The sequence below is a fragment of the Lissotriton vulgaris genome, chromosome 2_1 (assembly GCF_964263255.1).
Source record: "Lissotriton vulgaris chromosome 2_1, aLisVul1.2, whole genome shotgun sequence".
Lineage (NCBI taxonomy): Eukaryota > Metazoa > Chordata > Amphibia > Caudata > Salamandridae > Lissotriton > Lissotriton vulgaris.
The window spans coordinates 2022122344-2022150173 of NC_141687.1; the positions used below are offsets into that span (position 1 = coordinate 2022122344).

Genomic DNA, 27830 nt, shown 5'->3' on the forward strand with positions numbered 1-27830 from the left:
TGCGGACGTGAAGTTCGTGAAGGGAGGAGAAGAAGGAGTAGTCCCTGTTTGACGGGTGGTGGGCTCTCCAAGTATCAATTAGCCCCCAACGCCGCTGCCAGTCGGAACGCGCAAGCGCCAGTCTGCTCGCCGGTGCATTTAGTAAAGGGGGATGTGACCGGTCCAAGGCAGTATCAGATACACAATTAAAATCCCCCCCCCAAGGAGCAGAGAGCCCATTAAGAACGGTGCCAATGTGCGGGACAGCAAGGAGAAAAAGGCAGGTTGGTCCGTATTCGGTGCATATATGCATCCCAGCGTGAGGTCCCTCCCATCTAGTCTGCCCCTCACCACTACATACCTACCCTCCGGGCCAATAAGCTGGTGCGTGCATTGAAAGGGTGTCCCCGCCCTTATCCAGATGATCACCCCTCTGGCATAGGCCGAGTAATCAGTGTGATGCACCTGTCCCCTCCATCTTCGCTACAATGCTTTCCCTTCCTGCGCTAAGAGATGCGTTTCCTGGAGGAAGGCCATATGTATGCCCCGCCGAATTAAGAAGGGGTGAATCTTGTGGCGTCTATGCATGGTATGCATCCCCCTCACATTCCACGTGAGACATTTGTATCCTAAGTCGGGTCCCATGGCAGTACACATTGTAGTTCACACAGTCTCCTATGGGAGCCTCTGACACGTCCAGAACCCACCCCCCAACCCCCAGACCCAGTATCAAACAGTTCTACCCAACTCCCTCTCCCCAGGACAAATAACCAACGTGGTAACCCCATCCAAACCCTGCAAAACAAGCGTGAATCAACAAGAGTAGGCTAGGCTACGCGGAACGTCAATGCCAGTTAGATCCGGAGCTCACCAACCCCCCCCCCCCCCACCCCCGCCCGCCCCCTCCCCAAGCATCCAAAAGTTCACCCATTCTGTCCCCCCCTCAACAGTACAGTTATGAGCAACAGATGCCAGCTGACCCCTGCGACCCTGGCAACAGCAAGCAGGACCCTCCCCGCGTCCCAATACTGTGTAATAGAGTGTCCCATGTCCTCACAGCCGCTTCATCCAAAGATGCCGTCCGCAGTCTGCGGGGTAACCACCGGGAGATCCGTCTCGGAGAGGCCATGAGCGCTGCTGGAGGCTGGACTCAGTTCAGCATTCTTTGAGTGTTCCGAGCCGTTACCGGAGGGGCTGACCTCCCCTTGGCTGATGGCTGCCACTGCCAGCACCGCCTTTTTTCTCTCCTGTTGCCATCCAGTGGGGGAGCCAGGCCGTCGCGTCGGTGTCAATTCAGATGAGCCGCGTCTAGGCGTGGATGCAGCGGAGATGTCTCCATCAGCCGTCCCCCTGGTCTCTATCCAGTCCCAAGCCTCCTGCGGAGTAAGGAATAAATGAGTGTTCCCACCAGCAATGACCTTTAGGCGGGCCGGAAACAACATAGCATAGGGCAGCTGCAAGGCTCTCAGCTTCCGCTCGACCGCCAGGAAGGATGATCGCTGACGTTGAACGTCTCTGGTGAAGTCCGGAAAAATCATGACCTTGCTGTTACCAATGGGTAGGTTCGGCAGGGCCCAAGCCGCTTGGAGAATGTGATCACGATCCCGGTAGTGTAAAAGGCGCGCCACCATCGGGCGAGGCGGTCCTCCGGTTATAGGTGGGCGCGACGGGATTCTGTGGGCGCGCTCCAGAGCGAAGAATGGGGAGAGCCCCTCTGGCGCCACCTCCGTCCGCAACCAGCATTCCAAGAAGGCCACTGCGTCTTGGCCTTCCTCCCTCTCCGGCACTCCCACAAGGCTGAGATTGTCACGTCTGGAGCATCCCTCGCTGTCCTCGGCCCTGAGTTCCAGCACCCGAACTTTCTGCGTCACTTCCGCCAATGAGGCCTTCAGGGTTGCCACGTCACCTGGAATGTCTTTCATGTTCGCCTCTGTGTCGTAACTCGCTCCTTCAGCTTCCTGTGGTCATCCTTCAAATGGTTATTTAATATCAACAAGAGAGGTAGGGCGTAGACACTCCTGTACCCCGGTTCAATATATTATAAACAACAAAGGAGTGACTGTGATACCAAAAAATAATAAATGTGATAATTGGAAGGTTTGCTGGAGCCAAACTTCGCTGTGCGCCGCACGCGTGATCAATGCTCACACGCGTGTAGTACACACATCGGGGTAGTCTCGAAGTCCCTGGTTATCCCCAAAAGACTATCCTCAGCTGGAGAAGAGTCTAGGGGCTTGTTGGTCACCCAGCCGTGGGTGGAGGGAGAGAACCTTACTTCTTTGAAGGACCCTCACTCACCACTAGTTGGTGACATGCTTCATCATCGGGTCCCCGCTGGGGTGACCGAATGTCTCCCCAGCGTGCTACGACGCCTGGTTACAGCGGAGCAGGATGTGGTGAGTGCAACAGTGCCAAATTAAGAAGTGACTAGCTGTGATTGTGCAAAAGTCTCAAAAAATAAAAAAATGCATGGGTTGTACCTTTAGAATTTTTTTTAATAATGGCCACCCAGCATTAATTAAAAACAAAGTGAGCGGACTCCCCAGGTTCTTAATTACGGAACCGGAATCCTAAATCAGAGGCATAGGTTGGTCGACATGTTTCAGCTATTTGTAGCGTGTCGCTCAGCTTTCTTCAGGACCTAAATAAAAGTCCTCCGGTGGTGTGCGCGCGCTAAGGCGCACCCTCCCGAGAGGCTCTAAGTGTGAAAAAAATATATATACAGTGAAATAAGACGGAAAATGTCCGTCAACACCACACTACTCAATTGGTAGGGATGTATGAGAAGACTTCAAAAGGGACATGGTTGCGCCCCTACGGGAATGGCAGCGTGGGATGTCTTCACGCGGCGTTTATTTTCGCGCACGCGGCTCCCCTCCGTGTACCTACACGGTCAGCGTCTGTCCGGGAGACAGACGCTGACCGTGTAGGTACACGGAGGGGAGCCGCGTGCGCGAAAATAAACGCCGCGTGAAGACATCCCACGCTGCCATTCCCGTAGGGGCGCAACCATGTCCCTTTTGAAGTCTTCTCATACATCCCTACCAATTGAGTAGTGTGGTGTTGACGGACATTTTCCGTCTTATTTCACTGTATATATATTTTTTTCACACTAAGAGCCTCTCGGGAGGGTGCGCCTTAGCGCGCGCACACCACCGGAGGACTTTTATTTAGGTCCTGAAGAAAGCTGAGCGACACGCTACAAATAGCTGAAACATGTCGACCAACCTATGCCTCTGATTTAGGATTCCGGTTCCGTAATTAAGAACCTGGGGAGTCCGCTCACTTTGTTTTTAATTAATGCGGGGTGGCCATTATTAAAAAAAATTCTAAAGGTACAACCCATGCATTTTTTTATTTTTTGAGACTTTTGCACAATCACAGCTAGTCACTTCTTAATTTGGCACTGTTGCACTCACCACATCCTGCTCCACTGTAACCAGGCGTTGTAGCACGCTGGGGAGACATTCGGTCACCCCAGCGGGGACCCGATGATGAAGCATGTCACCAACTAGTGGTGAGTGAGGGTCTTTCAAAGAAGTAAGGTTCTCTCCCTCCACCCACGGCTGGGTGACCAACAAGCCCCTAGACTCTTCTCCAGCTGAGGATAGTCTTTTGGGGATAACCAGGGACTTCGAGACTACCCCGCTGTGTGTACTACACGCGTGTGAGCATTGATCACGCGTGCGGCGCACAGCGAAGTTTGGCTCCAGAAAACCTTCCAATTATCACATTTATTATTTTTTGGTATCACAGTCACTCCTTTGTTGTTTATAATAAAAAAGATCCTTCAAAAGGGACGGGTCAGTGCCAATGGTGTCCATTTGCTTCTCCAGGGCCTCCCGCGACGCCATAATGGCCTGCATAATGTCACTCAGGGAGGGGTCCCGTGGCGGGGCTGAGCCCCCAGAGCCAGACGCCTCCTCTCTCCCCGGCATCGTGTGACCCGGGTCATCGTGCCTCAATACATCAAATCCCTTTTTCCGGGCCCCCCGGACCATCATGTGGTAGGTTTCCGAAGTCCGCTCCAAGCCACCCACTCAGGCTCAGTGCATCGGGCCCGTTGGTCCTCAGTCGCTTCCACAGGGGAGCCCCGGCACCAGGTCTGCGTCACCTCGTCTCTTGCGCCCAAGAGCACTCCCACTCCCCCGATAGTGGATGCTGGGGCAAAGTCAGCGCAGGGAGGACGTCCCGTCCAGGGTCTTCAGAGAGGGCTCCAGGGCCTGCCCGAGGCGGTCATCTGCTGCAGCAATCGACAGGAAAGTGGGTAGGCCTGCCCGTGGATAGCAGGGGGTGCCCTCCGTCCCAAGTGGCAGACTCCTGGAGTTCTAGGCCACTCACCGCAAGTCCAGCGTAGGCCCCGCCAAGATTAGGAAGAAAGAGGATGCCCCCCGGGTCTTCTCCCGCCCCGGGACACCAGAGATCTCAGGGGGGTGGCTCACCGGGCCGTGGCAGCTACGTGTAGGCCTCGCGGGAAGACGTCCCCCGGACCCTCTGACTCCTCCTCGTGACAGGTCCACCGTCTCGAGCAGCCCCCTGTCACCACCCTGGGCCGTCGTGCTCCTCCCTGTACAGGGTCCGCCGTCACTCCCGCTTCAGTATCCGGGAGACTCCTCCACGGGGGGGAGGGGCTGCAGGCCCCCCAACGTGTCCGGCCAGAAGTCCGGGGCCCGGGGCACTCACGCGGGTGCCGCCATCTTGGGGTCAGGCGGCCCGCGAATTCGCCGGTCCAGGGCGCTTCAAAGTCGCCTCGTCAGCCCGCTCTCCCCACCTCAAACTGCATGTAGGGCGCTCCGCTCCATGTGCCACCGGGTCCACCACCCCAACGAGCCTTCTTCAATCGGCTGCCCGCCTGCGTCAGGCAGCCTGAGCTATGACCGCAGCCGCCATTTTGCGCTACCAGCGCGCCAACCGCATCGGGGGAGAAACGGTCGTTTTCGGCGGTCTCGGGGGCACCCAGCTGCCTCAGTCTTCGCCCCCTACGCTCCCAAGACCTACCGATGCCAGGTGGGGGCCAGGGGTCCGGTGTCGGGGGTCAGGATATGTTGTTGCGAGGGGCAGATGCGGAGGAGCCCCGGGGTCCCGCTAGCGTCTACATCGGCGCCCAAGCCACGCCCTCCCATCAAGTGTGCTCTTGATGTAGCAGACACTGCATCTAGAGCAATAAACACTAGTGTCCTCCTTAGAAGACATGCGTGGCTACGCATTTCATGGTTTAAGCAAGAGGTGCAAACAACCATCTTAAATCAACCATTCAACCAACAACAATTGTTTGGTCCAGAGTTAGACGTAGCACTTGAAAAAATGAAAAAATACACTGATACTGCAAAAACTCAAACAAGAGGCTCCTTTGGTCGATCCTTTTACAGAGCAGGCTCCAAACGAACTGGAGCAGATAATTCAACTTCCTTTAAAAACAATACGCAAACATCCTCCAATAGAGGATATTTTAGAGGAGGCTACAGATGTAATAACAATAAGGGAAGAGGTCAAGGTAATAACAATCGATCCTCTACCACCACTAAACAGTGACTTCCTTCAGCTCCCCCAACAGCATGTCACTACTGTAGGGGGGGAGATTAACACAGTTCCTACCTGTCTGAAATTCCATCACAACAGACAAGTGGGTAAGACAGATTATCCAGTATGGTTACTGCCTAGAGCTTACAGCTACCCCTCCAAATATACCACCCAGACAGCGTCCAATGTCCACAGAACATCTAACGCTGCTCCAAAAAGAGGTTCTCTCATTGCTACAAAAAGATGCAATAGAGTTAGTTCCATTGCAACATCAAGGAACAGGGGTATACTCACTCTACTTCCTAATACCCAAAAAGGATGGGACACTAAGGCCAATTCTAGACTTAAGGCCTCTCAATCTGTATATACACTCAGATCATTTTCACATGATCACTTTACAACAAGTGCTTCCACTGTTGCAACAAGGCGATTTCCTCACTACACTAGACCTCAAAGACGCCTACTTTCACATTCCCATATATCCTTCTCACAGGAAGTATGTCAGGATTGTGCTACAAGGACAACACTATCAATTCAAAGTCCTTCCATTCGGGGTCACAACCGCACCATGAGTGTTAACAAAGTGTCTAGCAGTAGTAGCAGCACATCCCAGAAGACAACATATCGATGCCTTCCTATTCTTAGACAATTAGCTCATAAAAGCCAAGTCATTCAATCAGTGTGTCCAACACACATCTCAAACAATTCAAACACTGTACGACTTGGGGTTTACAATCAACTACACCAAGTCACATCTCCAGCCCTCTCATGTACAGCAATACCTAGGGGCTATCATAAACACCAATACAGCTCTAGCTTATCCCAGTCCAGCCAGGATACAGAGCATTTAAGCCTTAGTTACAAGGTTTCAAAACCAACACTCTTTCCTAGCCAGAGTGTTCATGCAATTAATAGGCATGATGGCATCTTGCATTTTTCTTGTACCATATGCAAGACTGCAAATGCGCACATTGCTGGAATGTCTAGCACATCAGTGGAATCAGGCACAAGGACAACTGACAGACCTGGTGTTGGTGGACAGCCACACATATCGCTCTCTGCAGGGGTGAAACACCAAAAACTTGTCCAAAGGGCGGCTGTTCCTCAAGCCTGTTCCACAGATGGTACTGACAACGGACGCATCCCTGAAAGGATGGGGAGCACATTTGCTCCACCACACAACTCCGGGAAGATGGACCGATCAACAAAAGGTGCTTCATATCAATCACCTAGAGTTGCTAGCAATTATCCTAGCACTAAAGTCCTTCCAAGTGCACATACGGAACAAAGCTGTCTTAATCCGGACGGACAACATGACAGCCATGTACTACATACAAAAAGGAGGCACACATTCCCTGCAGCTGTTCCACCTCACACAAAACATTTGGAGATGTGACATTCCACAAAACATTCATCTGCTTGCAGAACACCTTCCAGGAGTGCACAATAAGATAGCAGATCTGTTAAGTCGACAGACACAACAGATTCACGAATGGGAACTACATCCTCAAGTTCTTCAATAATTCTTTCACAAGTGGGGTCATCCAGACATAGACCTGTTTTCCTCACACGAAAATGCAAAATGCCCAACCTTCGCCGCCAGGTTTCCACACCCGCTGTCCAAGGGCAATGCGATATGGATGGAGTGGTCAGGCAGATTTGCGTACGCTTTTCCGCCAATCCCACTAATACCACTAGTCGTACGCAAGCTCAGACAACAGTCTCTCAAACTAATCCTGGTAGCTCCCACATGGGCACGCCAACCGTGGTTCACCACATTGCTGGAACTCTCTTTAGTTACACACCAAAAACTGTTTCTGACACCATCCATGCTAACGCAGAACGATGGAGACATCAGGCATGCAGATCTAGGTCAACTGAATCGAGCGATCTGGCTCCTGAAGTCTTAGAGTTTGTTTACCTTAACCTGTCACCAGACTGTATGAATATCATTAAAGAAGCCAGAAGACCTACTACTAGAGATTTGCTATGCTGCTAAATGGAAAAGATTTGCCATTTACTGCACTAATAATCAACTTGATCCTTTAGATGCTTCCATCCAAAATATTATCTGTTACCTTCTCCTTTTACAGAGATGTAATAAGGCATATTCATCTATACGTTTACATCTTGCAGCCATTGCGGCATATCTACAAAACAGACAACATATGTCGTTGTTTAGAGTACCAGCAATACAAGCTTTTATGGAAGGATTAAAAATAATTATTCCTCCTAGGTTACCACCCTCTCCAGTGTGGAACCTAAACATTGTTCTTACCAGGCTCACGGGCCCCCTTTTGAACCTTTACTTAAATGTGACCTGCAATTTCTCACATGGAAAACAGCGTTCCTCATTGCTATTACCTCTCTTAGGAGAGTTAGTGAGATTCAAGCTTTCACTATACAAGAACCATTCTTACAATTACACCGTAACAAAGTGGTTCTAAGGACCAATCCTAAATTCCTTGCTAAAGTAATTACTCCTTTTCATCTAAACTAATCTGTAGAGTTACCAATGTTTTTTACAAATCCCAGATTTTGTAGCAGAGAGAGCTCTACACACACTAGATGTCAAAAGAGCTCTTCTCTATTACATCGATAGGACCATATCCTTTCGCAAAACATAGCAACTATTTGTAGCTTTCTCTCCACCACATAAAGGCAACCCCATTTCTAAATCAGGAATTGCAAGGTGGATTGTTAAATGTATACAAATATGCTACCACAAGGCAAAACTCATATTAACAGTTACTCCTAGAGCGCACTCCACACGCAAACTAGGAGCCTGCATTACTTTCTTAGGGAACATTCCCCTAGAAGACATCTGCAGACAGCAACAAAGTCTACAACACCCACCTTCACTAAACACTATTGTGTTGATGTGCAAGCTAAGCAGCAAGCTGCAGTAGGCCAAGCTGTCCTCAAAACTCTCTTTCAAACTACTACAACGGATACAGGTGACTGCACAATCGATGCAAAGTGTAGAATATGCCTCGAATGGAAAATGCTACTTACCAGTATGCATTTGTTCTTGGCATGTACAGCTGCAGATTTCTACACACCCTCCTGCCTCCCCGGGAACTGTATCTGGTCCAGTTTTTTTATCTTAATTAGATATTCATGCATGGACATCCCTTCTTTATTTCTACTGACTCCATCATTTCCCGTCATGGCGAAAAACAATCTAAGGATGGAGCCGATGCCCATGCACACTATTGTCCCAGGGAGGAGTCACCTATCTCATGACTACAAAGACTTCTTCCAAGAAGGCAACAACATGCAATCATCCGAGCCCAACACCAGGTGGCGATCTAATGCAGAAGTGTAGAAATCTGCAGCTCTACATGCCGAGAACAGATGCATACTGGTAAGTAGCATTTTCCTATTTGCCATCACATGTTTTCTGTTGAATATATCTTCCTCCTGTAGATTACTCACATTCTACTGCAGAAACATTCTGCCCATATTTCTTTCGTTTTAAGTTCTAGTAATGCCATTCTCTGATCTTGTTGGTTTTAGAAAAATGTTAAGAACAGAGGTATGGGGAGGACCAAGGCACACTGTTAATGCAAATAGATGAGAAGTTTAGCACACTGGGCTCTGTTTTCATGTTGACTGAGCCATGTTTTAGATACTCTTTGCCTTTGTGTGATATCCAAAGCTCTAAATCCAGTGCATATATGGAGCCATACTGTCTAGAAAAAAACATAATCAAAGGTAAGTGACTTACTCTTTAATAAAAATCTCTCATCCCTACCTGAAGTTTATTTGAAATAGTATATTAAGAAACTTCATTACATTGCAATAACTTTGTGCCTTTACTGAGATATATAATCTTTTATTATCCCTTCTCGTCCATATTTTCGAGGTCCTCAAATTTGTGGTTAAGTGCTCTTTGGCTTTATTTGTGCAGATTTTCTTTTCAAGTTAATGTTTAAACTTTGCCACCATTGTGTCAGTCCTTTTGCCCTAATATACCTTTCTGTCTTAACTTATTTTCACTTGTCAGTGTGGTTTTACCGCCTTTTCTTCGTTTTGATTTTAAATTTCTGGTTCCGTTCTTTTTTTTGTTTTTTTGCGTTTTGTGAAATTTCATCTTCTGTGCTGCCAGCTACACTTATTTCCCCCATGCCATACTTCAGACTTCTTAAGGTAGAGCATGTATGCATTTCTTTTTATATTTCCTACAAGTCATCATTACATATTTCTAAGTTGCCTCTGCCCTGAGATGTATGTTTGCCTCTAATGTGACCATCCGTTTTGCTCGTTGGTGCTTCTCTCTGAAATTATGATCGTGGGTCAGACTCTTGAGTGGATTGTCCATCGTCTGTTTAGTTCTATGTGACCATTGTCATTTGAATTACTGATGATCCTGATCTTGGGGTCCCGATTGCTTTTCTACTTCTTTCTTATTCAATTTCAGAAGAAAATCATTTCCCCTCAGACTTGAATTATATACTATCCATTCAGTATCTCAGTAGCATGAAGCTATGTAGTGTATCGCACAGCCTGAATTTTTGTAGCCAATGTTTTCTTTAGTGACTTGTACAAGGTAGATATTGTGGTACAGAACAGTGTGTGTGACTTGTTCTTACAGGATATATCTGAAAGTTACAGGTTGGTATAAGATTCCTTACCTTAGAATATCCCCAGGCGTCAGACTGGATCCGTAAAATTTTGTGTAGCAGTACCCCGGCGCGTCGGTAGGCATCGTCTGCTGCTCCGCGTCAGTCGTTGGCGCCGGGATGGCGTCGTCGGAGTACATTGACGCCACCCTCACGCGCTGACGTCAAGCGCAGGTCCGAACAAAGTGGTACCCTTTAGTCATTTTTTGACTAAGCTTTTTCGATCCTTTTTGAATTCCTTTCGAGCTGCACGACTCCATCCGTGCCGGTAGGGATGCCAGGGTTCAAGCCCTGTGCCGACTGCAGCCGACTGATGTCGGTTACCGACCCCCATCGCCGGTGCCTACAGTGCCTGGGGCCCGGCCACGATGACAAGTCGTGCCTCGACTGTTGAGCCTTGACGTCAAAGGCTAGACTGGAGTGGTCCCGTAAGTGCCTCGAGCTCCGGCAGTCGTTCCAGGTCCCGGTCCAAGCCGGAGTCATCACAGCTTGGCAAGTCGATACCACTCGGCGGGCTCCAAGTCCTCAGGTAAGAGGCACAAGAAGTCGAAGATGCGAAATCGCTCTTCTCCCCCCCCCCCCCCCTGCCCCCCCCGACGCTCGCGCAACGAGGCCGGGGGTTCGGGTGACACCGCCCACGCGGCATCGCCAGAGCCGCAGGCATTGCAGCCTGCTCCATACCCGCCGGTCCCTGGGCAGAAAGCGACGCCGGAGGAGATTGACGCCTTCCTCATGGCCATGAGGTTGCTCTCTCCTCTGTCGGGTTCCGGTATGCCTTCAGGCCAAGCGGCCCTGACTGGGAGCCCAAGCGGGCCGGGTGCTTCGGCCCCGGCGCCGTCGGGTGCTTCGGCCTCGGCGCCGTCGGCGACTTCGGTCCCGACGCCGCAGTGCCCCACTGGATCCGGTTCTGGATTTGCGTCGCTGCTGGTCGACCTTACGACCCCGCCAGCGTCGGCCCCTAGGGTTTCATCCCCGGCATCGTCCCCGCACAATGCCGTCCCTGGTCCACCCCTCCGTCCGGATCCGGCATTGGTGCGGCATCGCTCGACGCCGACCGAAGCAGAGTTCTTCGAGGATCTGGCCCATCCTTTACACCTGATTTTCAGGACATGGACGACGAGGGAGACTGGGGGGGGGGGGGGGGGGGGGGGTGTCTGAGAACCCCCTGGCACGTGAGTGTCAGTCATTTCAGGACTGGACACAGGAACTAGGGGAAGCCAGTTGCCTGGATACCTCCCCAGACACTTGTTTTGTCTCCCCTCCTACCGTGGCTATGGAGGAGGGGACAACTTGTAGTGTGGTGCTGACAAGGGCGGCCAAGGCCTTGGCTCTTGAGTTCCCCGTCGCAAAGATGATGTCTAACATCCTCACGGACACTGGTTTTGTCTCCCCTCCTACCGTGGCTACGGAGGAGGGGACAGCTTATAGTGTGGTGCTGACAAGGGCGGCCAAGGCCTTGGCTCTTGAGCTCCCCGTCGCAAAGATGATGTCTAACATCCTCACGTTTGATGGCGGCCACCTCTTTGCTGGCAAGGCAGATAGTGCGCTGGAACGCTTTAAGGACTCCAGGGCTACAGCTAAGTCCTTGGGCCTGTCGGACCCGCGTCAGCAAACTTCTGCCCAGTGCTCCTTTTGTGGCCACGGGAGGGGCCCCGCCCCCACACGTCCTGCCAGCCCCGGGCCACAGACTACCATTCACCGCGGTGGCGGGCGTGGTTACTGTCGCGGCAGTAACAGGGGACAACGGCGCCTTCAGTCCACATCCACCCCCGCAGCATCCCCCTCAATGCCTTCCTAGTCCGAGCTTTCAGGTTTATTCGACGCCAGTGGGGGGCAGGGCTCGCCATCACCTCCTACACTGGCACTCTGGTGGGTGCTGCAAATCGTCCGATGGGGCTACTCCCTCCCCTTCGAGGCGACCCCTCCAGCCATGCCACCGCAGTACCACCCCGTATCGGGGGATCACTTGCAACTTCTGCAAGAGGAAGTTACGGCCCTCTTGGCCAAGGGGGCCATAGAGCGCGTTCCCCAGAAGTAGGGTGTGGTTGTTACGCCCACTACTTTCTGGTTCCCAAGAAGGGCAAAGGGGGCCTACGCCCTATCTTTGACCTACGGATGCAACGGTTTCCTCCGGAAGGAGAAGTTCAAGATGCTGACTTTGGCTCAGGTCTTGGCTGCCCTAGACCCAGAAGACTGGATGGTATAGTTGGACTTCCAGGACGCATATTTTCACATCCTCGTCCTGCCGGCCCCCCGGCTTTACCTGCAGTTCACGATTGGCCATGAGCACTTTCAGTTTACTGTGCTCCCCTTCGGCCTTACCAGCGCCCCACGGGTGTTCACGAAAGTGATGGCGGTGATCGCAGCTCATCTGCGCAGGTTAGGGGTTTCAGTCTTCCCCAACCTCGACGACTGGTTGTTGAAGACGGTCTTGCCCAAGACAGTCGTCAGCCACCTCCAGACTACGGCCGACCTCCTGCACCTGCTGGGGTTCTCCATCAATGTGCCAAAATCGCACCTGTGTCCCTCTCAGATGCTCCTCTTTATCAGAGCGGTTCTAGACTCTGGGCATTTTCGGGTTTATCCTCCCGAACAGCGGGTTTGGGATATTCAGGCTCTGATTCGGATCTTTCAGCCATTATCACGAGTCTCGGTCAGGTTGACGCTGCGGCTTCTGGGGCTGATGGCCTCCTGCATCCTTCTGGTGCATTACGCCAGGTGGCAGATGCGGGCTCTGTAGTGGGACCTGAAGTTTCAGTGGGCCCAGCATCAGAGCAACTTGTCCGACCATGTCTTGATCTCGGAGGGCACTACAAGACAGTTGCAGTGGTGGCTCACGGACCGCGATTGGGTCAGCGGCAGATCCCTCTCCCTTCCCTAACCGGAGCACGTAGTTGTAACAGACGCGTCCCTCAAGGGCTTGGGGGGCCACATGAGAGAGGCGGAGATCAGAGGCCTCCACATCAACCTTCTGGAGCTGCGGACGATCCGGCTTGCACTGAAGGCATTCCTCCCCTCTGTCTGGGGGAGTGTAGTGCAGGTGTTCACGGACAACACCACTGCCATGTGGTACTCCAACAAACAGGGCGGGGTGGGGTCGTGGACTCTATACCAGGAGGCTCTGCGCCTCTGGCAGTAGCTGGAACATCAGGGCGTGACCCTGGTGGTTGAACACCTGGCAGGTTCCCTGAACGCCAGGGCGGACTAACTCAGCCGTCGGTGCATGATGGATCACGAATGGCGTCTGAACTCGGACGTGGCGCAATGTCTCTTCCAGCAGTGGAAAGAGCCTTGGTTAGATCTAATCGCCACCGAAGAGAACGCGCAATGTCATCATTTCTTCGCGTTGGAATTTCCAAGGCGGCACTCACTCGGAGACGCTTTTCGTCGCGAGTGGTGTGCTGAAGAAGATCAGGCGCGACTGGGCCCAAGTCATCCTTGTGGCTCCGGACTGGGTACGAAGATACTGGTATCCGGAGCTACTCAGCATGTCAGTCGATCCCCCGATTCGTCTGCCTCTTCAGGAGGACCTTCTGTCGCAGCAGCAGTGGACGGTCCTCCACCCTAACCTGCCCAGCCTCCACCTCCATGCGTGGAGATTGAGCGGCGACAGTTGAAGTCATTTGACTTGCCTCCTGAAGTCTGTGATGTGATTCTGGCAGCCAGGCGTCCCTCCACAAAATCGATATACAGCTGCAGGTGGAACAAATTTGTGGCATGGTGCACAGCAAAGGCTGTAGATCCACTCTCTGCCCCTCTTTCTGAGGTTCTCCTCCTTCTTCTGTCTCTTGCCCAGCAGGGCTCTCCTCTGGGCACTCTAAAGGGAAGCCCTCTTTGTTCAAGTCCCCAGTTGTAAATAGGTTTTTGAAGGGCATCACTCATATGTTCCCTCCTGTTCCTTTTTTGATGCCTCAGTGGGACTTGAACCTTGTTCTGACTTACCTGATGTGCGCTCCCTTCGAGCCACTTCATAACTGTCCTCTTCGTCTCCTTACTCTTAAGACTGCATTCCTGGTTGCCATCACCTCTGCCAGGATAGTGAGTGAGCTCCAGGCTCTTTCTTCTCAACCTCCTTTCCTTTCTGTCCATCCGGACAAAGTTGTGTTGCGGACGTGACCCTCTTTTCTGCCCAAGGTAGTCACAGCCTTCCACATCGGGCAGTCCATCACTTTGCCCACCTTCTTTCCGCCTCCGCATCCCTCGAAAAAGAGGAAGGGAGGCTCCACCGTCTGGACCCAAAATGTGCGCTCTCATTCTATCTGGACCGCACACGCCAGTTCCGGGTGGGTGACCAACTCTTTGTTGGTTACGTGGGCGCTAAGAAGGGACGGGCGGTGCACAAACGAACCATTTCGCGATGGGTCGTCTTGTGCATCAAGGCTTGTTATTCTCTGGCTAAAAAGGAGCCTCCTGTGGGACTACGTGCCCATTCCACTCGGGCCACGGCAGCTACTACTGTCCTGGGTCGGGGAGTCCCCTTGCAGGACATCTGTCATGCAGCTATGTGGGCCTCGCTGCAATAGTTTGCAAGACACTACTGCCTGGACAGCCAAGTCCGGAGAGATAGCTTTTTCGGCCATTCCGTTCTCCAGGACTTTCTGGTGTGATCATTGGTTTGCAGACCCCCCACCGGGGTTGGTATGGCTGGGGTATCTATTCTAAGGTAAGGAATCTAATACTAACCTGTTTCTTTCAGATGCACAAGTTACTTACCTTCGGTAACGATATATCTATAAGAAACAGTAGTTAGTATTAGATTCCTTACCGCCCCACCCATTCGCCCCGTTCTGCGAACCGATATCTAGGGTTAAGGTCATCCCCTTTCAGGGCCCTTGTTTTCATGGCACCAGTGTTGGTTTTTATCATGGCTCTGCGTTTCTGGCGCGGAAAAGCTGTGTATAAAAATTGACATCAGCGGGCGAGGGCGGCGTCTAAGTACTCAGACGACGTCATCCCAGCGCCAACAACGCCGACGAAGGACGCGGAGCCGCAGACGATGCCTACCGACGTGCAGGGGTTCTGCTACGCAAAATTTTCTGGATCCAGTCTGACTCCTGGGGATATTCTAAGGTAAGGAATCTAATACTAACTACTGTTTCTTACAGATATATCGTTACCGAAGGTAAGTAACTTGTGCGTTGATTCATACAACTGCATTTCCACAGTGCTGCAACATCGGTTGCTTGCCTCTTCGCCAATTTATATATTAGTAGTGCATTGTAGAACTCAGTCATTTTTGCAATACACACACTATCTCACTCCCTTTGTTTACTGTTTCGCTTTCGGTGAGATTGCATTCTTCATCTCTCATCTTTTTCCCTGATTACTGTTCTCTAGAGCCTGTTTTTTGCTGAGGTTCACTTGCTCTTTGGTAGTCTAGGACACTACCTATTCAGGTGTTTGTAACTTCACTACTCTTTCCGATAGAGATCTTTGTGATTGTCCATTCCTGGCCAGTAGCCTTGGATATCTTCCTTGCCCAGCCATGATTATTAGGTGATGGGATTTTCATAATTTTCCTCTAGAGCTTAATTTGTGAAAGAGTAAGTAACCGTGTCAAAGGTTTTTCTCAGAAGCCAATGATCAGTCGTATTAAAGGCCAGGGTACTAAATAATGAAGCCTCATAGTTTTGTTCCAAAACAGACCTCTTAGTCCACCACCAGATACCCTACCCCACTCTGACAGGTTCTTTTTAATATCTGTTTCTCACTTTGTCACTGTTTTTCTATCTTTCTCTTCCTTCTGCTTTCCCCCTTTTGTTTTGTTCATTATCTTGCTGTAGATCAAAGTCTCTTGAATGTCAGTTGTCCCCACTTGCAATAACTGGCTCAAATTAGGCACTGCTTTCCTCATGACAATATATAACTCTTCTCTGGCCTGTGGGGGCACCTGTATAGCTGAGTGTCTCCCATTTTTGCTTAGCCTCTGTTCCTCAATGCTCAATGTAAGTCCTGCTCCAAAGGCATGATAATCAGCAGGAGAAGCTGCTGCTCCTTTTGGGAATCGTCCTCCATCCTTGCATTAGCGTGGAGTGGTTCTTCACTCTGCTTGGTTTAGCGCTACTTTGATTCATAATGTATTTGCCATCTCAGTAGCTCTGTATACTTAGCGTGGATTTCCGAAAAGCCTCCTAATGAAATTCAGCACACTGCTATCACATCTTGGTAAGGCTTGTTGTGAGAACTTCTTAGGGTAATCTCTTCTGCAAAACCAAACACCTTGTGAGCGTTTTCTTCTAGCTATTGCTTCAAAATATCCTCCTAAAACACACTGTCTTTAAAAGCTACCCTTTAAGTGAGCCTTAGGGGGCAGGCCATTGGAAGGTGCAAGAAATTAGAGATATTTTTCAGGTTCCAGACTCATCTAGTATCCTGCATCTCCAACCTTGTCTCACTACATGGTTACTCATAAACGCTGGAATTGTTCGACTTTGCCAGTCAATGGTCTAATCCATCATATTGGCGTATTCATTCTAATGATCCAAACTATCCTACCTTGTTGCTTGTTCGGGTGAGGTGGTATCCCCTTCTTGGAGTTTCCCTTAACATTTCTCTTTCAATCACAAAAATACATATCTGCCTTTGAATTCGAAAACATACAAAGCTTTGCTTCCTCAAGAACTCTAGAGCTGTCTGAAACCAAAGAGTTGCCTTATGTCCCTTCAATAATAGCATGTAATTGCTTGCCGTGTGGAGATCTTTTCTATGATTTAATATTACATCTCGTTGAATATATAAAGTTTTGCGCTACTCACCTCTAGCTATCGCTTCTTTGCACCCTTGCTCACCACCATGTACCATAGTCCAGGGTCACATTTTTTCACTGTAAAATTCATTGTATTGTTTTTTTAAATCATATGAAAATGTTTTTTTAACAAATGTGAATTTTTTAAAATGTTTTGTAATCAAAATACAGAATAAACTTTTGACAAATTTATAAATAACATTGTTTGTCCCAACATTCTCTGTGGTTGTAATTATGTTTTAGAATGTTAATAATTGATGTATCTGGTAGAAATTGTAAATTTGTTGATCCTGTTATAACCTTAGATACAATTTAATGCATCACCATTCTAATGAGATACAAATCCCAAAAAGACAGCAATCTGTCTCCATAAATACATGAAAAGGGATTTCTCTTATTTTTCTTTCTGTAACTAACGCCTCCCTTTTCACATAAGGGTTTCTCCTTTAAGTTTTCTCAATAGTCGTAGTCAAAACTATTCCAACGTCCACATCTTACCAGCTGAGACCTCTAGTAGACACTTGTGATACTTGGAGGATGAACATAATGGCTGAAGAGCATATCTAGGACTACAGACTTGAGCAATCTACTTTCATAGCCTGCTACCATGATCAGGTCCTGGAAAGCTCAACATTCTAATTTTGCTGCACTTCACTTCAAGATTTTTGAGGGGCTGATCCCACTTCCTGCTCTCTCTTAGCCATCACTGATTTCGGGGAGGTGTTCCTTTTGCCTTTGATGGCCACTATTTTTCTCTTTCGAGCCACCATTAGGTCTGGAAATGACCCTGCCATGCACCTTCACTAGAAGCACTCTGACCCTATAGTCACTTCACAGGTGTGAAAAAATTGGCTATCTGCTTGCTCCATTCGGTTGCTGCAATCCATGCAGCAACACCCAGAGCTGAGGTTGCCACAGCTATTATGACTTAAGGGTATACCTGTCTTGCATTTGTTTCCTGCTCTTGGTAAGCTTCAGTCAGAAAAGTTGGGTTGCGTAAGCAGAAGCTGCTATCATGCCAGTACAGAGTCTGCGCGGCTTAGAGTTGTGCGGTCACCCACACCCACTAAGTAACAGAAAGGGTAGCTGCCACCTTCAGGAGGTCTCCACCAATTGTATCTACTGTAGTCCATGGTCTCATGAGTGGAACCGAAACAGAGTACTGCAAACAATGGTATATAGTAGTATTAGAGGTGTTCCACGTCTCGTGCTCCTCGGGTAACATGGGAGTGTGACTATGAGGGTTGACAGGGACACACTTCAGTTGTGCAGCATGCATATAGTTTTCCTAATGAGGGAAGCTAAACCTCCCTCATAGATGTACTTAAACAGTGTTTTTAGATACCCTCACCACCTTAGTACCCCATGTAATCAGTTTATTCTGAATACTTTTCAGGGTTGCAGCCGAGATTGTGAGGAGTGTGTGGGACACGTACAACAGGCGAGGGTGAAAGTTCATTTTTATGGCTGTGGAACAACCATACCATGAGATTTCCTTCTTGCCCCATGAGTATAAGTCTTTGAAAAGTTGATCCAGAAGTATGTTGCTCCAGAAGTATGTTGTCCTCATATAAGTAGGTTAACAGTAATTTTGATCCCTAGGTAGTCGAAGGGTGCTGGTGAAATGTGAATCTCATAGTTATGTAGCTTGTGCATTAGAGTGAGGAGGGCTATGTGGCACGTCAGCCCCATCGATTTAGGTTAGCTGGTCTTAAATTCCGAGCCTTCACTAAAGCTGCTCTGTCATCTATTATGGACGTAGCATAGACTCCTCAGGAGTAATCGCCTACACCACGACGGCACCTCCTGGAATATCCAGTCGCCGCTTAGAAGTCCATGAGGCCTAGCATGCTGGTCACACAGCTTCTTCACCTGTGGCCCCCTTAGGAATACGGAGTCATCGCAATGAGGCCGTATGGGCTTGGTACCCTCTGCACAGTGCTCGATACTTAACATTCTACGGTGGCCCTTTCCTGGCATAAAGGGATAGCCGAAAACAGTCCTGCGCATAGGCTACTGCACGACCGGTGCACAGCCGAATCCTCACATAGGGATGTCTCACGGTAGGTCACCACACTGAGCCTCACTCCCTCCAGCCCTCTCCTGTTCCTCACACTGGTCTTGGCAAGTAGGGAGGCGCTGGTGCTTCAGAGCAGATACTTTTGCTTTCCCTGGGGGATGTCCCCTCACCCAGAAGGGAGACTAGCAGGGTTTAGCCCCCATTCCTGGTCATAGGCAAAGATTTTGCAGAGCCTGCCCCTTCTCAAACCAGTCTGGCTGATGACACATTTTTGGGAACTCAACATCCCCTTCTTGTAGTTCTTTTCCAGACACCAAATGTGATTTAGGATTTGAGTCTTTGAAGTTTTATGTTGGGGGTCTGCTTCTTTCGAAGTGGACACTTCTTGCTTTCTTATTTCCTCATGAAAGATGTTGGTCACAGCAGGAATGACTACAAAGTTGATTGCCCCACCTCCTCTAAAAACCCAATTCATGGTAGTGTCCAGAGTTCAGACCTGGATGTCAGTCACAGTGATATGTTCACCAAAAGGTTAATCCCAGGCTTCCAGCCCTACTCTTTATGATTTCTTTATAAGCCCTATCTACCTTCCTGAGATGTGGCCTTGTGGTCTATTACTGAATCAAAGAGCAAGCTCTTGAAGTGCAAAGGAAGTCTCCCCCGTTCCTCCAAGTGTGTCTCCCTTCCAGCTCACAGGAATGCAGCAATCCACAAATCAGTCTAAAGGGGGTTCTTCTCCTCTTCATGGCTTCACTTGTCAAACCTGGGCTGCTCACAATTGAACCCTGGGTCCTCCATGTAATGAACACTTGCAGGCACATTCTCTCAGCGTGCACTCACAGCACACTTACTTTCCAGCATCAATAACTCTATGCATTGTATCCTTGCATATACACATGCATTTACACTCCGTCTGCTTACACTATTCAGTACTGAAGCTTTCCTATATTCAAACAGGATGTACTCATTTTAAAAACACAAATTCTGCCAGCCCACATACACTCATCATGTGCGGGCTGCATAACACTTCATGTATTGTACCTTGGGCAAGTACACATACACCCAACATGTGCTCTCATTGTGCATGCATCACACAGCACTACAACGTTCATGTCATGTATTCCTCGCAGGCATACATACACTCAGTTCCTGCAGCAGTCTCACATGTATTACACAGCCTCGCAGATTCACTACTTCTGCGCTATGTAGCACTCTACACCTACCTCATGTAGGCCAAGGGAGAGTTGAGTACACTGCAGCAGAACGTTTAAAAAGGTGAGTGAGCCTGCAGGCCTCACTTCAGTGACGCAGGATAAAAGGGTTCTGTTTACTACTAATACTGATCACTACTGATATGCTGCCACCACCACACTGGTGTTGCTTAACTCCTAGTGAACGTGGTAGCCTCCCTCCACTATGAAGGTAGCACTTTAGGCACCCCTCTCCTACCAACAAGACCACAGTCCACGAGACTGACCTTTGTCATGGCTAACACACATGATCCGTGTTTGTCCCTCAAAAAAATAAAAAATCAGCATTAGGGATCCGGACAGCAGTACAATCAGGCACTCAGGGATAGGGTGCACATCTTTATCATGCATAGGACTTTTCCATCCCTACACTGATACTTGGGTCCTGCCACATTCTACATATCTCTTTTTGGAGAAATTCCCTGTCAAATGGCTCCTCCAGTGCTTAATTTGTAAATGAATGAGTCCCGGTGCCCAGAATTCTGCTTAAAATCCTGTAACAGATGCAATCAGATATCAGCACTCCGAATACCAATGGTAGGTAGTCTTAAATCCCTGTTATACCTCTTTAATCCACCACCAGATACCCCCTTCACACTTTTCTTGCAGGTTTCTGCTTTCTCCCTTTGTGGCAGTTTTTCTGTCTTTCTCTTCCTTCGTCTTTCCATTTTGAGGTAAATGGTTAATGCCCAAAAATAAATACCACCCCTCAAAAACAAGTGCTGGTGGGCTCGTCCAACAACCTAAGCACTGGCCTTTTCCCAGTCAAGCAAACAATAGAGCATCTGGGATTGAGAATTAGTTACAGTCTCAGCTAAGTGAAAGGCACCTTATTCATTGCCTTCCTATTTACATTAAACCCAATTAGGCGAAATGAATAAGAGTGGGCCACAGGTCCTCTGGTGAGTTGCTACTGTTTTTGCTTAAATCCTTACTTTGGAGTATAACATAGATATGGGGCAATATGAATCGCAGCATTCTGAAACTGTATTGGTTGTTAATATAAGAATCTTGTTAGAATCCATCATCATTTTGGTGAATTTGGTTGATGTCAAAAATGAATGAAAGACCTTCACCAATGCTCACAAAGTATATCCTTAAAGGCCTTGTTTAAGGAAAGGTAAAGCCATCTTGGCATGGTGGCTTGTTATTAAAATTACCTAAACAGTTCTGACCTCTTCAGACATTATGGGTTTTCAGTTTGTGCCAGAGGGTCATGATCTACGGAAGGTAGCTTTACTTCACTCAAGTATTCCACTTGGATTGAATGTATAGGTTCACCTTTATATAGAATAGAGTAGAAATCAACCAATCTTTGAGCAATAACCTCTAGGGTATTTGACAAAGTGTCCAATTTGTCTGTGTCTTAATACTTTGAAAAATTATGTTCTCAATTTGTAGGCATAGTGCATTTGGTTTATAGTACATTTGATTTTTGAACCCATGTTCTCTATATATACGTGTCTCAAGCATTCATGCTTATAATGCAGATTGCGCTCTTAAGTTAAGTTTGTCAATCTAATTATAATTCCTTTGCTTTTTTTAGTTGAAGGCAAGTAGACATGTCATCTCTGATAACTGCCTTTGCGGCATTCAACCTGCTGCAAATGGAGTCTTGCCATTTGTATTTTCTTGGAAGATGTGTCCTAGTACTTCTCTTAATGAGTGGCATAAAGGGGGTCCCAAAAAGTGATTTAATTCTTGTGCTAGTACCGGATAGATATATGTACCATGAATGCAATCGAGTGGCATAAAGGGGGTCCCAAAAAGTGATTTAATTCTTGTGCTAGTATCGGATAGATATATGTACCATGAATGCAATATCATCGAAGGATAATGTTTTCAGGGCATGGCCGGATAAGATCTAGGTACCAATCTCACTAGACACTCCGTAGATCTTCTATACCTTGCAGTAAGGATTGTGGGGGTTTAATAGTTAGGGGAGACTGGCATATGCTATCTACATCAGCATTGAATATACTGTTAAAAACGACACCAATTATCAGCACACCGTGACTAAAACTAGAAGTGCAGTGAAAGAGATCAGAAAAAATACCACTTTATCATTAGAAGCATAAATACATACTTTAGTGACCTACATTTCTTCCTGTCTACCCTATTAGAGCAAGCCACGCCCATCAGTTGCACAGTAGGTTCTTGAATCTTAGCTGGATGCCCCTCCTGCAGAAGATGGTTACCACCCCTAGTTTTAGTGGGAACTGTAGAGTAAAATTGTAGCGGTTAGAGAAGAGACTTCAATCTATGTGTACTTTGCTTCAGCAGATGGGTTTTCTCCAAAAACACCAGTCCAATTTCCTTTGCATTTTAAAAGTACTTGTGTTTTATCAGGAGATCTGAGTTCTGAATGTTAAGACATAAACATCAGGCTAGCGGATACTGAAACTAAAATCTGAAAGAGACACGTTAGTGATTGATTCCTTACCTTAGAATATCCCCAGGCGTCAGACTGGATCCGGAAAGTTTTGCGTAGCAGTACCCTTGCGCGTCGGTAGGCGTCGTCTGCGGCTCCGCGTCCGTCGTCGGCGTCGTGGGCGCCGTGATGACGTCGTCGGAGTACTTAGACGCCGCCTCCGCGTCCTGACGTCAGTTCTTCTTTTTTCCGCGCCAGCCAGCGCAGATCTGGAAAAAGCAGTTCCCTGGTCATTTTTTGACTAACTTTTTGGATCTTTTTGATCTCTTTCGAAGTCTTCACGACTCCGACGGTGCCGTTAGGGATGCCCGGCTTCAAGCACTGCGGCGATTGCGAACGACTCATGTCGGTTACGGATCCGCACCGACTGTGCCTGACGTGTTTGGGCGTCGACCATGACGACGAGGCCTGCTCCGACTGTCGGGCCCTCTCGAGGAAGGCCAGGCGGGAGCGGTCCCGCAGGCGACTCGAGATCCGCCAGTCGGCCCCGCGCCGTGTGAGGTCCCGGTCCCGGTCCCACGGGAGGTCGAGGGACAGGTCGCGGGGGCGGAGCCGTCACAGCTCCGGGAGTCGGCGCCACTCCTCCGGGTCCAAGTCGTCAGGTAAGAAGCATAAGAAGTCGAAGAGACATCATCGCTCTTCCGACTCCCCCCGACGCTCGCGCGATGCGGCCGGGGGTTCGGGTGACACCGCCCACGCGGCTCCTCGGGAGTCGCGGGCGCCGCGTTCGGCTCCATACCCCCCGGTCCCTGGGCTGAACGCGACGTCGGAGGAGATAGAGCGCTTCCTCATGGCCATGAGGTCCCTTTCTTCTCCGACGGGTTCCGCGGCGCCTTCGGGCCCAGCGAACCCGTCTGGGGGCCCTAGTGGGTCGGGTACAACCCCGACACCGTCGGGTGCTTCGGCCTCGACGCCGCCGGTGTCTTCGACGCCGGCGCCGCAGGGTTCTGCGATCCCGACGCCGCCGCTGCCCTCGGGCTCGGCGCCGCAGGGTTCGGCGGTCCCGGCGTCGTCGGTGCCTTCGGGTCCGACGCCGCAGGGTGCCGTTCGGCCCTCGTCGGGCGATGGAGCGTCCCCGGTGGACCTTACTACCCCCCCGGGGTCGGTCCGTGTGGTGTCCCCTCCGGGGATTTCTATCCCTATGATCCATCCTCATTCACTAGCGACCCTGAGTCTCAGGAGATGAGGGAAGAGGAGGATTGGGAGGGGTCTGAGGACCCTCTGACAAGGGAATGTCAGTCTAGCATGGACTGGACAGGAGACCTTGGGGAGGCCAGTGGCCTGGACACCTCTCCGGACACTGGATTCGTCTCTCCTCCTTCCGTGGCTTCGGAGGAGGGCGCTACATATAGTGTGGTGTTGATGAGGGCTGCTAAGGCCTTGGGCCTTGAGCTCCCCGTCGCGGCCGTGAGGACTAATCTCCTCACTGAGGTCCTTAAGCCGCAGTCATGCTCCATGGAGCCTATGCTGCCGTTTAATGAGGCCTTGTCGGACGTTCTGTTGGGCACTTGGTCCACGCCTGGCTCAGATCCGCCAACTTCTCGGCTGATGTCCAGAATACCCTCATGGACATGCCGTTCGATGGCCGTCGCCTCTTTGGCGACAAGGCAGACCACGCGCTTGAGCGCTTTAAGGACTCCAGGGCTACGGCCAAGTCCTTGGGCCTCTCGGCCCCGCGCCAGCAAGTGGGTGCCTTGCGCTCCTTTCGTGGCCAAGGAAGGGGCGTCCCCACGCGTGCCGCCAGCCACTCGCCGCAAACTGTCGTCCAGCGCGGCGGCGGCCGTGGAAACCGCCGTGGAGGCGGTCGGGGAGGCAAGCGGAGCCAGTCCACACCTGCCCCCGCAGCATCCGCCTCTAAACCCTCCTAGTCCGTGCTTTTCGTGGCCAAGGGGGCCATCGAGCGCGTTCCTGGGCCAGAAGTAGGACGTGGTTGCTACTCCCACTACTTCTTGGTACCCAAGAAGGGCAAAGGGGGCCTACGCCCTATCTTGGATCTGAGGAACGTCAACGGCTTCCTCCGGAAGGAGAAGTTCAAAATGCTGACCCTGGCTCAGGTCTTGACTGCCTTAGACCCAGGAGACTGGATGGTAGCGTTGGACTTGCAGGATGCGTATTTCCACATCCCCGTCCTGCCGGCCCACCGGCGTTACCTGCGGTTCACGGTAGGCCTCGAGCACTTTCAGTTTACCGTGCTCCCCTTCGGCCTTACCATCGCCCCACGGGTGTTCACGAAGGTGATGGCGGTGGTCGCAGCTCACCTGCGCAGGTTAGGGGTTTCAGCCTTCCCCTATCTAGACGACTGGTTGTTGAAGGCGGGCTCGCCCCAGGCAGTCGTCAACCACCTCCAAACTACGGCGGATCTCCTGCACAGACTGGGATTTTCCATCAATGTGCCGAAGTCACACCTGTGCCCCTCTCAGAAGCTCCTTTTCATCGGAGCGGTTCTCGACTCGGCGCAGTTTCGGGTTTACCCACCCGAACAGCGAGTCCGGGATATTCAGGCCCTGATCCCGGTCTTCGGGCCGTTATCCCGGGTTTCGGTCAGGCTGACGCTGCGGCTTCTGGGGCTGATGGCCTCCTGCATCCTTCTGGTGCATCACGCACGGTGGCGGATGCGGGCTCTGCAGTGGGACCTGAAGTTTCAGTGGGACCAGCACCGGGGCAACCTTTCCGACCATGTCCTGATCTCGGAGGGCACTGCGAGACAGCTGCAGTGGTGGCTCACGGACCGCGATTGGGTCAACGGCAGATCCCTCTCCCTTCCCCAACCGGAGCACGTAGTTGTGACGGACGCGTCCCTCCAGGGCTGGGGTGGCCACTTGGGAGAGGCGGAAATCAGAGGACTCTGGTCTCCGGCGGAATCCCGGCTCCATATCAATCTGTTGGAGCTACGGGCGATTCGTCTGGCACTGAAAGCATTCCTCCCGTCTGTCCGAGGGAGTGCAGTGCAGGTGTTCACGGACAACACCACCGCCATGTGGTACTGCAACAAACAGGGCGGTGTGGGTTCGTGGACCCTATGCCAGGAGGCTCTGCGCCTCTGGCAATGGCTGGAACATCAGGGCGTGACTCTGGTGGTTCAACACCTGGCAGGTTCTCTGAACGCCAGGGCGGACGAACTCAGCCGTCAGTGCTCGATGGATCACGAATGGCGTCTGAACTCGGACGTGGCGCAAGGCCTCTTCGGCGTTGGGGAGAGCCTTGGTTATTGTTATTGTTAATTTTGATTTATAGCGCGCCCAATCACCTGCAGGCCTCTAGGCGCTTGGAAATCGATGTCATTACAATAACTTGGTTCACTCCTGAGAGAGATGCAGCTACAGGACTACACTGTGATCAAGGCTCTTCTAAACAGCAGGGTTTTCAGAGATTTCCTGAACCGCAGGAGATTCATCTCCCTGCGTAGCCCCTCAGGCAGCTTGTTCCATAATTGGGGGGCCAGGACAGAGAAGGCTCTCCCTCCCTTAGTCACTAATTTGTAGCGGGGGTTAGATCTATTCGCCACCGAAGAGAACGCGCAATGTCATCAGTTCTGCGCGTTGGAATTTCCAAGGCGGCACTCGCTCGGAGACGCTTTTCGTCGCGAGTGGAGTTGCGGTCTGTTGTACGCCTTTCCGCCTATACCACTTCTGCCCAGAGTGCTGAAGAAGATCAAGCGCGACCGAGCACAAGTCATCCTTGTGGCTCCGGACTGGGCACGAAGGTTCTGGTATCCCGAGCTACTCAGTATGTCAGTCGATCCCCCGGTTCGTCTGCCTCTTCAGGAGGACCTTCTGTCGCAGCAGCAGGGGACGGTCCTCCACCCGAACCTGTCCAGTCTCCACCTCCATGCATGGAGATTGAGCGGCGGCAGTTGAGGCCATTTGACTTGCCTCCTGAAGTTTGCAACATCATTCTGGCAGCCAGGCGTCCCTCCACAAAAACGGTATACGCCTGCAGGTGGAACAGATTTGTGGCATGGTGCACAGCAAAGGCTGTGGATCCTCTCAATGCCCCTCTCTCTGAGATTCTTCTCTTCCTTCTTTCTCTTGCCCAGCAGGGCTCTGCTCTGGGCACTATCAAGGGCTATCTTTCGGCTCTTTCAGCCTTTCTGAGGCTGCCTGACCAACCTTCTTTGTTCAAGTCCCCTATAGTTAACAGATTTCTGAAAGGCATCACTCATACCTTTCCTCCTGTTCCTTTCGTGATGCCTCAGTGGGACTTGAATCTGGTTCTAACATTTCTGATGTGCGCTCCCTTTGAGCCACTTCATAACTGTCCGCTTCGCCTTCTTTCTTTGAAGACTGCATTCCTGGTAGCCATCACCTCTGCCAGGAGAGTGAGTGAGCTCCAGGCTCTTTCTTGTAAACCTCCTTTCCTTTCAGTCCATCCGGACAAGGTTGTTTTGAGGACTCGGCCCTCCTTCTTGCCTAAGGTGGTCACGGCCTTCCACATTGGGCAGTCCATCACATTGCCCACCTTCTTTCCGCCTCCGCACCCCTCGAGAGAGGAGGAGAGGCTCCACCGTCTGGACCCAAAACTTGCGCTCTCATTCTATCTGGATCGCACACGCCAGTTCCGGGTGGATGATCAACTCTTTGTTGGGTACGCGGGCGCTAAGAAAGGGAAAGCGGTGCACAAGAGGACCATTTCTCGATGGATTATCATGTGCATCCAGGCGTGTTACTCCTTGGCTAAGAAGGAACCACCTGTTGGGCTGCGGGCTCATTCCACTCGAGCCACGTCCACTACAACTGCCTTGGGCCGAGGTGTGCCCTTGCAGGACATTTGCCAGGCTGCTACGTGGGCTTCGTTGCACACGTTTGCGAGGCACTACTGCCTGGACAGTCAAGTCCGGAGAGATGGCTACTTCGGCCGTTCCGTTCTCCAGGACTTTCTGGTGTGAATATTGGTTCGCAGACCCACCACCACGGATATGGTATTGCTGGGGTATCTATTCTAAGGTAAGGAATCTATCACTAACGTGTCTCTTTCAGATGCACAAGTTACTACTTGTGTAATGATATATCTGTAAGAGACATTAGTTAGTGATAGATTCCTTACCGACCCACCCATCCTCCCCGTTCTGCGAACCGATATCTAGGGTTAAGGTCACCCCCTTTCAGGGCCCTAGTTTCTTGGCACCAGTGTCGGTTTTTGTCATGGCTCTGCGCTTCTGGCGCGGAAAAGCTGTGGCTAAGAACTGACGTAAAAAATATTTACAACAAGGGGTGGTGAGGGACAGAGTCTCTGAATTAAGCAGAAAGCTCTCACCCAGTCA

The 27830-nt window shown here is 50.6% G+C and overlaps 1 protein-coding gene across 1 annotated transcript in view; it reads left to right on the forward strand.

Annotated features, from left to right (window-relative positions):
- USP8 (ubiquitin specific peptidase 8) overlaps nucleotides 1–27830 on the forward strand; it is a 580270-nt gene that overhangs the window by 394031 nt on the left and 158409 nt on the right. The gene's annotated exons all lie outside the window — the stretch shown is intronic.